This window comes from Mus caroli, unplaced genomic scaffold, assembly GCF_978045245.1.
Source record: "Mus caroli unplaced genomic scaffold, Mus_caroli_1 scaffold_8, whole genome shotgun sequence".
NCBI lineage: Eukaryota > Metazoa > Chordata > Mammalia > Rodentia > Muridae > Mus > Mus caroli.
Window position 1 is genome coordinate 47,637,807 of NW_028227263.1, and position 9,618 is coordinate 47,647,424.

At 50.0% G+C, this 9,618-nt stretch overlaps 1 pseudogene; it reads left to right on the forward strand.

Moving 5' to 3' along the window:
* The first annotated feature begins 8,758 nt into the window (after positions 1–8,758).
* On the forward strand, positions 8,759–9,189 carry LOC110299273 (large ribosomal subunit protein uL14 pseudogene; annotated as a pseudogene).
* Positions 9,190–9,618: the final 429 nt, after the last annotated feature.

Below are 9,618 nucleotides of genomic sequence, written 5' to 3' on the forward strand. Positions count from 1 at the left end.
GTTCAGTAGGTCACACTTCTTGGCATGTAGTGAATATAGGCTGGAGGAGACCTGTAGTCATGGGATGTCTGACGTCAAGGCAGCCAATGGCCAGGAAGACAGACCTACTGTCACACAGAGTGCTCAAGGCTCTGGTCAAGTGTGGGTCAAAGCACAGGGGGCTGACCCTTGGAAGAGGGTCCATGAGGGCTTCCTGGAGGGTCTGTGTGGGCTGATGCTAAGTCCTAAATGGATGCTGGGAGCCATGTGTGCTCTTGGAGCACAGCTTCTAGGCAAGGGAGATGCTCCCTGGCATACTTTGCCCTGTCCTAACCCAACCCTTAGGTGCCACTGGGCTTTCACCACCTGCTGCCTTTTACTCTCCTTCCTCCAGCTTCACCCCTTCCAGTTCCCCCTTGATTCCTCCTAAGGACGGCCCTTCTGAAGCCCTCCTCAGCACTCCCAGGTTAAACCCAGACTTCCGTGGGAGAGGAACGTGTGTAATCTGAACCCTGTGGATCTCTTCTGCTTCCAAGAGGCAAAGAAAGGTGAGGCCAGGGCTGTGGGGGCCTAGCTGCCTCTTCCGGATATGGCTGGCAGAACTTCCCGAGATAAGGGCAGCCAACAATGGTGCTGTGTGGCTCAGCCTGTCTCCAGGCCAGAGGAAATGGGTAGCCTTCGCACCAGTGATCCGCTGCCTCCTTGGACATCCGCTGGTAGGGTGGCCCAGATAGGGGGAGAGGTTCCCACAAGGGGGCTGAGCCCACCTCCCCTGGCTTCCTCCTTCAGGACCAAGCATATCCCTAAGGGACTTAGGGGAGGGACTTGAAAGATCACACACAGGTGTGGGAAATGGGCCTGTGCTAGACACAAGGGCCTGGATCATACACTGTACCAAATGTGAGGATTCTATTGGTGGGATTCAGGCATCAGGCATGGGTGTCAGGGAGATATCTGGATGTCACGGCTGCTCAGTCAGTTGCCCAGAACAGACTGCTGCCTTAAGAGCAGCCCATGATACTCAAGAGGGTTGGAACCCCATGACTAGCCCCATCAGGACCAGGCCTGGACACGGACATGAAGTTGTGAAATGCCTTAGGCTCCACCTTAGCTTCATCTAGGTATATGAATCTGGCAGGCCTTGGGACCTGGTCTTCCTGTTGGAAAAACAGAGCCCTGCCTACCAGCTAGCCAATGGAGTATGCCTAGGTCATGGGTACTGTTGGGCAGCAGGCTGGGGACACAATACAGTGTGTGTAACTGTGGGCAACAGTCTCCTCCTTGTACCATCCCAGCTTTTCCCAGCTCCTGGATAGCAACCTATATCTGGCCTCAGTGGGAGGGCTGGCATTCCCAATTCAGGTGACATTCTAAATAAAGAACAAAACCCACAGAAGCCCTTAGATAACTCTAGAAGGCCAGCCCCTCACTGTTCAGAGGAAACCTAGACTGAGAGTCTCCATGTGACTGGAACACGCATCTCCTGCACCCCATCTTCAACTCTTGGAGGGTTTGCGGGGCATGGAAATCAGAAGAAAGTGCTCCAGCCCCTCTACCCTGGAGAAGAACACCCACTCCACCCCATGCTATAGTTCCACCTCCTAGTCTGAGGGGTGGCTGGACAGAAGCAAACCCTCAGGAGCCAGGAATTCTCTCCGTGTGGAGGCTAGACCCCATCCTTCAAGGGATGCAGGGTGAGGAGGCACAGACCATGAAGGCCAAGAGAGTTGGGTGTGGATCTGGGTGTCCCAGGTTTCCAGCCACACCTGCCAGCCAAACTGGACAAGACACCCACAAGACAGCTGGCCTGGCTGCTGGCGCTGCTGGGAGGAAGGAGATGCAAGAGCAGCCATGGGTGGCATGAGTAGCCATTCTGGGCAGAAGAACCAGCTGATGATCCAAGAGTGTGGCGGAATCCAGAAGAGAGACTGAGAGTAGCTGCATGTTGGGCCCCAGGGACCTAGAGGGAGAAAGTGGAGTGCTGGACATAAGGCTTAGCTCGGGGAGGGGCAGCAGACTGGCTGGTGCTATCTTCTTCAACGATGCAATCCTAAATGTCAAAATCCCAAGGATAAAACTCCAAATTATAAAATTCCCAGAGACCAAATCTCCAAGGTGTAGTTCCATAGGTGTGTGGAGGGGGAATGGTCATTGTAAAGCTTTCGTTACAGGATTTCTGCACGTGGAACAATGGAGGATGGGATTGTGTCTTTTGGATTTTAGGATGAGCAGAGGCAGCAGCATACAGAGTGGGGAGAAGAAGCCTTTTGAATTTGTCTCCTGGGGAAAGGAAGAGAAGCCAAAAGTTCCCAGGACTTGAGTGAGGAGGGGCAGAAGGAGAGGGAGGAGCCGTTGGGTCACGGATGGTCAGTAGGAAGTCTTTCTGGGACAGATCTGAGAAAGGCTAAAGGACAGGTGGGAAGCTGGTGAATTTGGGGGTTCTGTCCTATGGTAGTGATGATGAGGACCTAAGAGCGCTGAGGGAAAGGAGCGAGGCTGACCTGGATCCATAGAGTTAAACCTCTGAGTGGCCCACAGTGCAAAGCATCCTAGCGCTTTGATGGAGGAGGCAGGGACCAGTCAAGAGCCAGATAGCTGGCTGGAGTCTTGGCCCTTGGCCATCACCACTCCTCCTTTCTGATGGCTTGGAATACTTCTAGAGACCTTTCCGAGTGGCAGGCCCTGACAGGTGTTCATTTGTAGAAGCCACAGAGCCACCCCCCAAGGCAGGTGACACCGACAGACATCCCAACACGCTGGGACACTGTATTGCTTTCTGTTGCTGTGATAAAACACTGTGAGCATAGCAACTCACAGAAGGATGGGTTTCCTTTAGCAGATAGTTCTAGAGGGGCTAAGAGTCCATCACCATCACAGCAGGAAACATGGCAGAGGGCAGGCATGGAGTGAGCCGGCATGGCAGCTGGAGCTGGAAGCTGAAAGGTGCTAGGGGCAGGGCAGGGTTTCACATCTCAAACCACCAGGAAGCAGAGAGCATGAACTTAAAATGACAAAAGTCCTTACACTCTCAGTTCCTACCCAGAGTGACGCACTTCCTCCGCGTAGCCACCCCTGAGCTTCCCCAAACAGGGTCACTAACTGGGGACAAGGAGGGACACTTCACTCAAATCATGTCACATGTTGCACACAGGGTTGCAGAGTGCTGGGTTCACACTGGCCACAGAGAAGGTGCTTGTGGTGGAGTGGGGCCGGTGCTCCCCTGACTGAGAGGCTAGGCTCACCTCGACTACCCCGTCAACTCAACTTCCCATCCCAATGACTTGATCATTCAACACAATGAGATGCCTGACTATAATAATTTTTGATGTTGTCTCTGATAATCAATTTCCCATAGATTTTCTCTCTATTTTAATTTTTCTTTTTAATGTGGTATGCGTGTATGTTGGGCTTGTGGCAGTCAGAAAACAACTTTGGGAGCTCATTCTCGCCTTCTGCTGTGTGAGTCTCTCATGGTCACCAGACTTAACAACGAGTGCCTTCATCTGATGAGTTATTTACCCCCTCCCCACCCCCATTTTCTTTTCAAGACAAGCTCTCTCACTATAGCCCAGGCTGGAACTCAGGTGGGACTCTTCAGGCTGCTGGCATGGAGGGTCTCGAGCATTTCCCAGTAGCCAAGCCCCTCCCCCAGCTGTTCTTCCTCAGCACAGCTAGATCTTCTAGCTCTCCACAGGGATGCTCGGAGGATCTAGTTTTAGTCTCTGAGAATGGTACACTCCTGTTCTGCCTTATAAAGTTCCAGATCCTTGACTGAGTTTGTTAGCATCCACCACCTGTCCAAAGTCAGTCCCTCATGACTGTTCACCACAGGCCTAAGACCCACAAGGCTTAAACCCCCTCGGACACCTTAACTCTCAGGTTTAGTAGTCACCTGTAGCCAGGACACATGGTTAACTATAGTTGCTATGGCTACTTTGATAGGAGATAAGTTCTCAGAAGTAGGACATAAGAACATAAGCCCCTGGCTGATGCTATAGTGAAACACTTACTATGGGGCAGACCAGTGAGTGCCAGACAGCAAATCTCCTAGGCCATAGGATCATTTCATCCAAACAGTCCCGTCAAAGCTAGAGACTGAGGCTATAGAGGGCCAAGGACTTGCCCGTGGACACACAGCACAGAGGTGATCAAGGGCCACCATAGTGGCGTGTACTGGGCTCCAACCCCTCAGAATCTGCCTATCCCTACTGCTTCACTGACCTTTCCCATTGGCTGTCTGAAACAGCCCCATTTCCAAATAGACAAGTGGGACCTGGGTGGGAGAATCATACTGCTATTGACGGAATCCCAGGACTGACACAGGTCTGCCCGAAACTGGAGCCTTAGACCGTGCCTTAGTCACTGTTCTATTGTTGAGGAGACATCCTAAGGGCGAAACTCTTCAGGTTTTTTTGACAAGGGCAAGAAGTAGCCACATTCTTTTCCAAAGTGTCACAAATATGGTCTCCAGGCCACTTACCCTTTGAAACCCCTTGAGCTGGGCTGTTGGAATTTATGTTACTCTCAGCTGCCGTGCCTGGTCTCAGCTACTGCCCCAGCACCATATCTGCCTGCATGCTGCCGTGCTCCCCACCATGATGGTGATGGACTAACTTCTAAAGCTGTAAGCCATCCCCCAGTTAAATGCTTTCCTTTATAAGATTTGCCTCGGTCATGGTGTCTCTTCACAGCAGTAGGACAGTGACTAAGAGGGGCTGTTACTGCACATTGTCATGAATGCAGTTACTGGTTTTGAATTCTGCACCTGACATGCGGGCTCAGTGGACACAGGCACTTGCCACCAAGCCTGAGTTTCATCCCTGGAACCCATGTGGTAGAAAGGAGAACCCACTTCTGAAAGTTGTTCCCTAATACACTGTGGTGCATATATGTGTATATACACCACACACACACACACACACACACACACACACACACACACACAAAGGAATTATTCTAAAACATAGTTAAAACTGGCATGATAAAAATCTTTCATCCCATACATTTTACACGTACTAATAAATAAATGTAAAACATGATTAAAATGCTGAAATTTATATGATAGATAATTTACCGTAATTAAAAACCAATAAAAACGCAAATACCAAGACGCTATTGACTGTAACTCTAAATGGAAAATTGACATGGATTGTAAATTATCTCTTTAAAAAGCTGCTTCTAGAGTTGTCTTGCCTTCTTGAGCTGGACTTTGTAGGCTCCTGTCTCAAGCATTAAGACAGTAGTAGGGGAGTTGGGGATTTAGCTCAGTGGTAGAGCACTTGCCTAGCAAACACAAGGCCCTGGGTTCAGTCCTCAGCTCTGGGGGAAAAAAAAGACAGTAGTAGGATCAGAGATACACCACATGAGGAAGAAGGTACTCTGATGCAGAGGCAGGGGCTGAAGGGGTGCAGGCAAGGGAGTCCGTAGCCAGGGGGCTGCCACAGGGCCACAGGCCAGATGCACTTTGTACTCCTAAATGGAGAGCCTGCTGTAGCCAACACTGGGGCTCAGTGCCAGCCCCATGGCAGAGGTGACATTGTTTGGGTTTTGAAGGATAAGTAGGAGCTACAGCCTGGAGACATTTTAGGAGAAGAGTCCAGCTAGAAGAAATGGTGCATGCAGAGGCCCCGAGGTGTGAGCGGGGGGCTGAGAGTGTGCCATCAAACCCTCCGCCAGTCCTGAGAGCAACGTCAACATCTGCCCAGGGGCCAAAACCAACACGCCTCCCGGCATCCTCCCTGCCACCCTCTACTCCTGACCCAGGAGCCTTCTCAGCCTGTCAGTCAACAGCCTGAATTTACTGGGTGAGCAAGAGTGGGTTCTAAACTAGCAGTGCCATCGGCTCCTTCACACCTACCAAGAAAGAGGCGAGCATTGCTGGCAGAGGAAGCCAGGTTTCACCTCAAAGACGCTGGAACTGACTCAAGAGGACCAGAGGGGTGTGTGTGTGTGTGTGTGTGTGTGTGTGTGTGTACATGTGTGTGTGCACGGTACATACAGCCTGTACCCTCAATGGTGATAGGTTCCATGTTCCATTCTATGTTAGATCATTAAGAAGCTAGGGAGAAGGCTGGAGGTGTAGCTCACAGGGAGAGTGCTTTGCTAGCATGGATGAAGGCCCAGGTTTGATCCTCAGCACCATATAAAACGAATGTGGTGGCACAGGACTGTACAGTCCTGGGAAGGCAGAGGCGGGAGGATCAAAAGTTCAAGGTCATCTTTGACTACTTGGTGAGTATAAGACCAACCCAGGATACAAAGACTCTGCCTTTAAAAACATGCTAGCCAGGTATGGTGGTGCACACATTTAATCCTAGCAGCTGGGAGGCAGAGACAGGCAGATTTTTGTGTTTGAAGCCAGCCTGGTCTACAGAGTGAGTTCCAGGACAGCCAGGGATATATAGTAAGACCTGTCTCCAAAAACAAAAATGCTGGGGGGACCCAAGCATGGTGGTACAGGTTTATCAAACCGACAGTGCTGGTGAGGCAGGAAGGACATGAGTTTGAGGCCAGCCTGGGTATTATAGTGAGACCCTGTCTCTTAATGAACCAAAGGAAGGAAGGAAGGAAGGAGTGAGTGAGTGGGTGGGTGAGTGAGTGAATGAATGAGTGGGTCGATGAGTAGATAAAAACAGAGCAAAAGAAAATTGAACCAAAGTGAAATTCCTGAACTTGAAAGTACCTCTAAAATGAAAATGTTCCTAACAAGCTAAGCTAGGCTTGGTGGTGCGTGCATGTGACCCCAGCTCTTGGGAGCCAGCAAGAGGGAGGTGGAGAGTTTTACATGCATAAAAGGCAGGGGGGTTCCTTCTGGGAGTGATAAAAATGTTCTAGAACCAGATAATGGTGGGCAACATTTCCAATGTCACCAATGGTAACCTTTGTGTATCTTAACATAATTTTTAAATGATTGGATGGATTCAAAGCAATCACATCTGCAATAGGCCTCCAGTCCTTAGCACAACCGACTCCATGATGGAAGTACCATTCAGGCTGTAAAACCCAGCACGCAGACAGCACCACCTGGCAACACTAAAACAAAGGCCCAATCCATCAAAGTCCATAGTTCTGGGAAAGTCTCTAAATGTGCTGACCTTGCTTTTTAACTTCTGCAGTTCTGCTTTGGCTAACTGTTCTTTGTTAACTGAATTAGGTCAACCCAGAACCCCTTGAGAAAGGCTCAGTGCTACACTGGAATCCTGAGCACCCAGTGTAGTCACTGTCTGGCTAATAAAGACTTTCTGCTGGCTTAAGCTCATGTTCCAGCAGTCTTCTCTGGTGAATACCCCACAACAATGATCACTGGAGTAGAAAATGAGATCAGCCACATCGGTCACCCATCAAATTTGCTGCCAAATGCAGGACTTAGAAGAGAGGTGTGGTGGGCTTGGAGCCACGAACCTCCACCTAGTTGGCAGGCCCGGGGGATTTCCTCTGATGAGCACACAGAAGGAACACGAAAGAGAGACTGCTCAGAGAACAGGAAACATTCAACCACTCAGGGGACATGGAGACATTGGCTGTTTAGCTGACTCTTCCAAACCTGTGTGCATTGTAAATCACACTCCACTGGAAGAGTCTTGGTAGGAGCCAGGGGCCAGGTCTGTCACAGAAGGGGAAGGGCTGTCCAACCGCAAACCTTGCTGTGTATATACCGTGGGTTGCCATGGGACCCAGCTCAGCAGATTGGATGCCCCGGCTAAGTGCTTTGCATCTTGCAGGAGTGTCATACCACAGGGGCAGGGAGCTATTCTTACAAGATCCAGTGGAAGGAGGGGAGAAGTGAGCAAACTTAGTCCTTCAAGGTTTTACTGAGTGTTTACTCCATGTGACTTGCAGAAGGAATGAAGGAATGAGTGTGTGCAAGTGTGAATGTAGTCTGTGCTCTTGGGGTATGAGGTGGCTGCCCAGTGAGGTGAGGGCCTGGCAGGGGACTCCAAGCTTACCTATCTGTCATCCCAGACCAGATGACAAGGACATCCACTGGCATCCTCTTTCAGAGACCAGGTGGGGGGTCTGGTCTCTGACAGGCTACCGGTCCCATAAAGCAGTGATTTATGCTCTAGCTGCCTGTGGACCATGGTGTCGTCTGTGCTTTGTTTATTTATTTGTGAGGGCCAATTAGGTTCTGGCTAGCCCGTCCTTCTGTCTGCATGTGTTCTCACCCCACACAGCGAGAGATGGATGCCTTGGAATTATTTTGCATGAAATTGCCGTGGAGAACTATTTGGCCCGCGTTTGATTTCACCTCCTGTTACAGCGTAATTTGTTCTCCTGAAACATGTGGCGGCTGAGGGCCTGGAGAAGCAGATGTTCTGGGAGAGGCAGGGGCTCTGCAGACAAAGTGGGCAACATCATGGGCCAGTGGGGAGCCCTAGTCCTGACCCAGTGTAATTAGGGAAAGCTCTTGGCACCCTGTCTGCCTCAATTTCCCTTTCCATAAAGTGGGAGTGGAGCTGCTGTGGTTCACGGTTTTTATCTCTTTGGTAGCAGCAACTGAAGACAGGGAAGATTTATTTCAGCTCCTGGTTTCTGAGGTTTCGGCTCCTAGTCCTTGGCTCTTTTGTTCCTGGGTCTGTGGTGAGGCAGAACATCATGGCATTCAGAACATGTGGTTAAAGCCTTCTCACTTCATGGAGAAGAGAAAGGCAGGGGAAACTGATATCCCAGACAAGATAAAAAGCACAACCCCGCCCGACCCCTGGGACCCATCTTTTTCATCCAGGACTAACCTCCTAATGTTAAGAAGTGCCAACAGGTCCTTTCTGACTCTTTCTGGATGCTCAAGATGTCGAAGTGAGGACGCGGTGGGTCCTCCGGAGTGAAATTCTGGATTTCCCTGGGTCTTCCGGTCGGAGCTGTAGATCAACTGTGCGGACAACACAGGAGCCAAAAACTTGTATATCATCTCTGTGAAAGGAATCAAGGGACGGCTGAACAGACTTCCTGCTGCTGGTGTGGGGGACATGGTGATGGCCACGGTTAAGAAAGGCAAACCAGAACTAAGAAAAAAGGTACATCCAGCAGTGGTGATTCGACAACGAAAGTCATATTGAAGAAAAGACGGAGTGTTTCTTTACTTTGAAGATAATGCGGGGGTCATAGTAAACAATAAAGGAGAGATGAAAGGTTCTGCTATCACAGGTCCAGTGGCAAAGGAGTGCAGACTTGTGGCCCAGGATTGCATCCAATGCAGGCAGCATTGCATGATTCTCCAGTGTATTTGTAAAATATATTCATTAAAAAGTCTTTGCTCTGAAAAAAAAAAAGAAGTGCCAACAGCTGGGGAACCAAGCCTTTAAGCGTCATAAAGTTCAATCTTTGACTAATTTGAGGGGAAACTTCATATCCAAATCATAAAATTCACCTGTTTCCCAGAGGTGAGAGATAAATGACATATAGAAAGCCCTGTGCCTGGCCTACAGAAGATCTAAAAATAAGTTGGCTATTATTTCTAGAAGAAATCATTGCCCCAGACAGGCTTTAGGGCATGGACAGAAGAGGCCTGGGTAGAGGTGCTCTCTAGTGCAGCTTCAAGAGAGCCATGGAGGGGAGGTCTGGACTGTCACCTCCTATGATGCAAGCTGAAAGGAGTCAGTGGGAGTGATTGACAGTGGGATTAAGAGTCCTCTGGGAGGA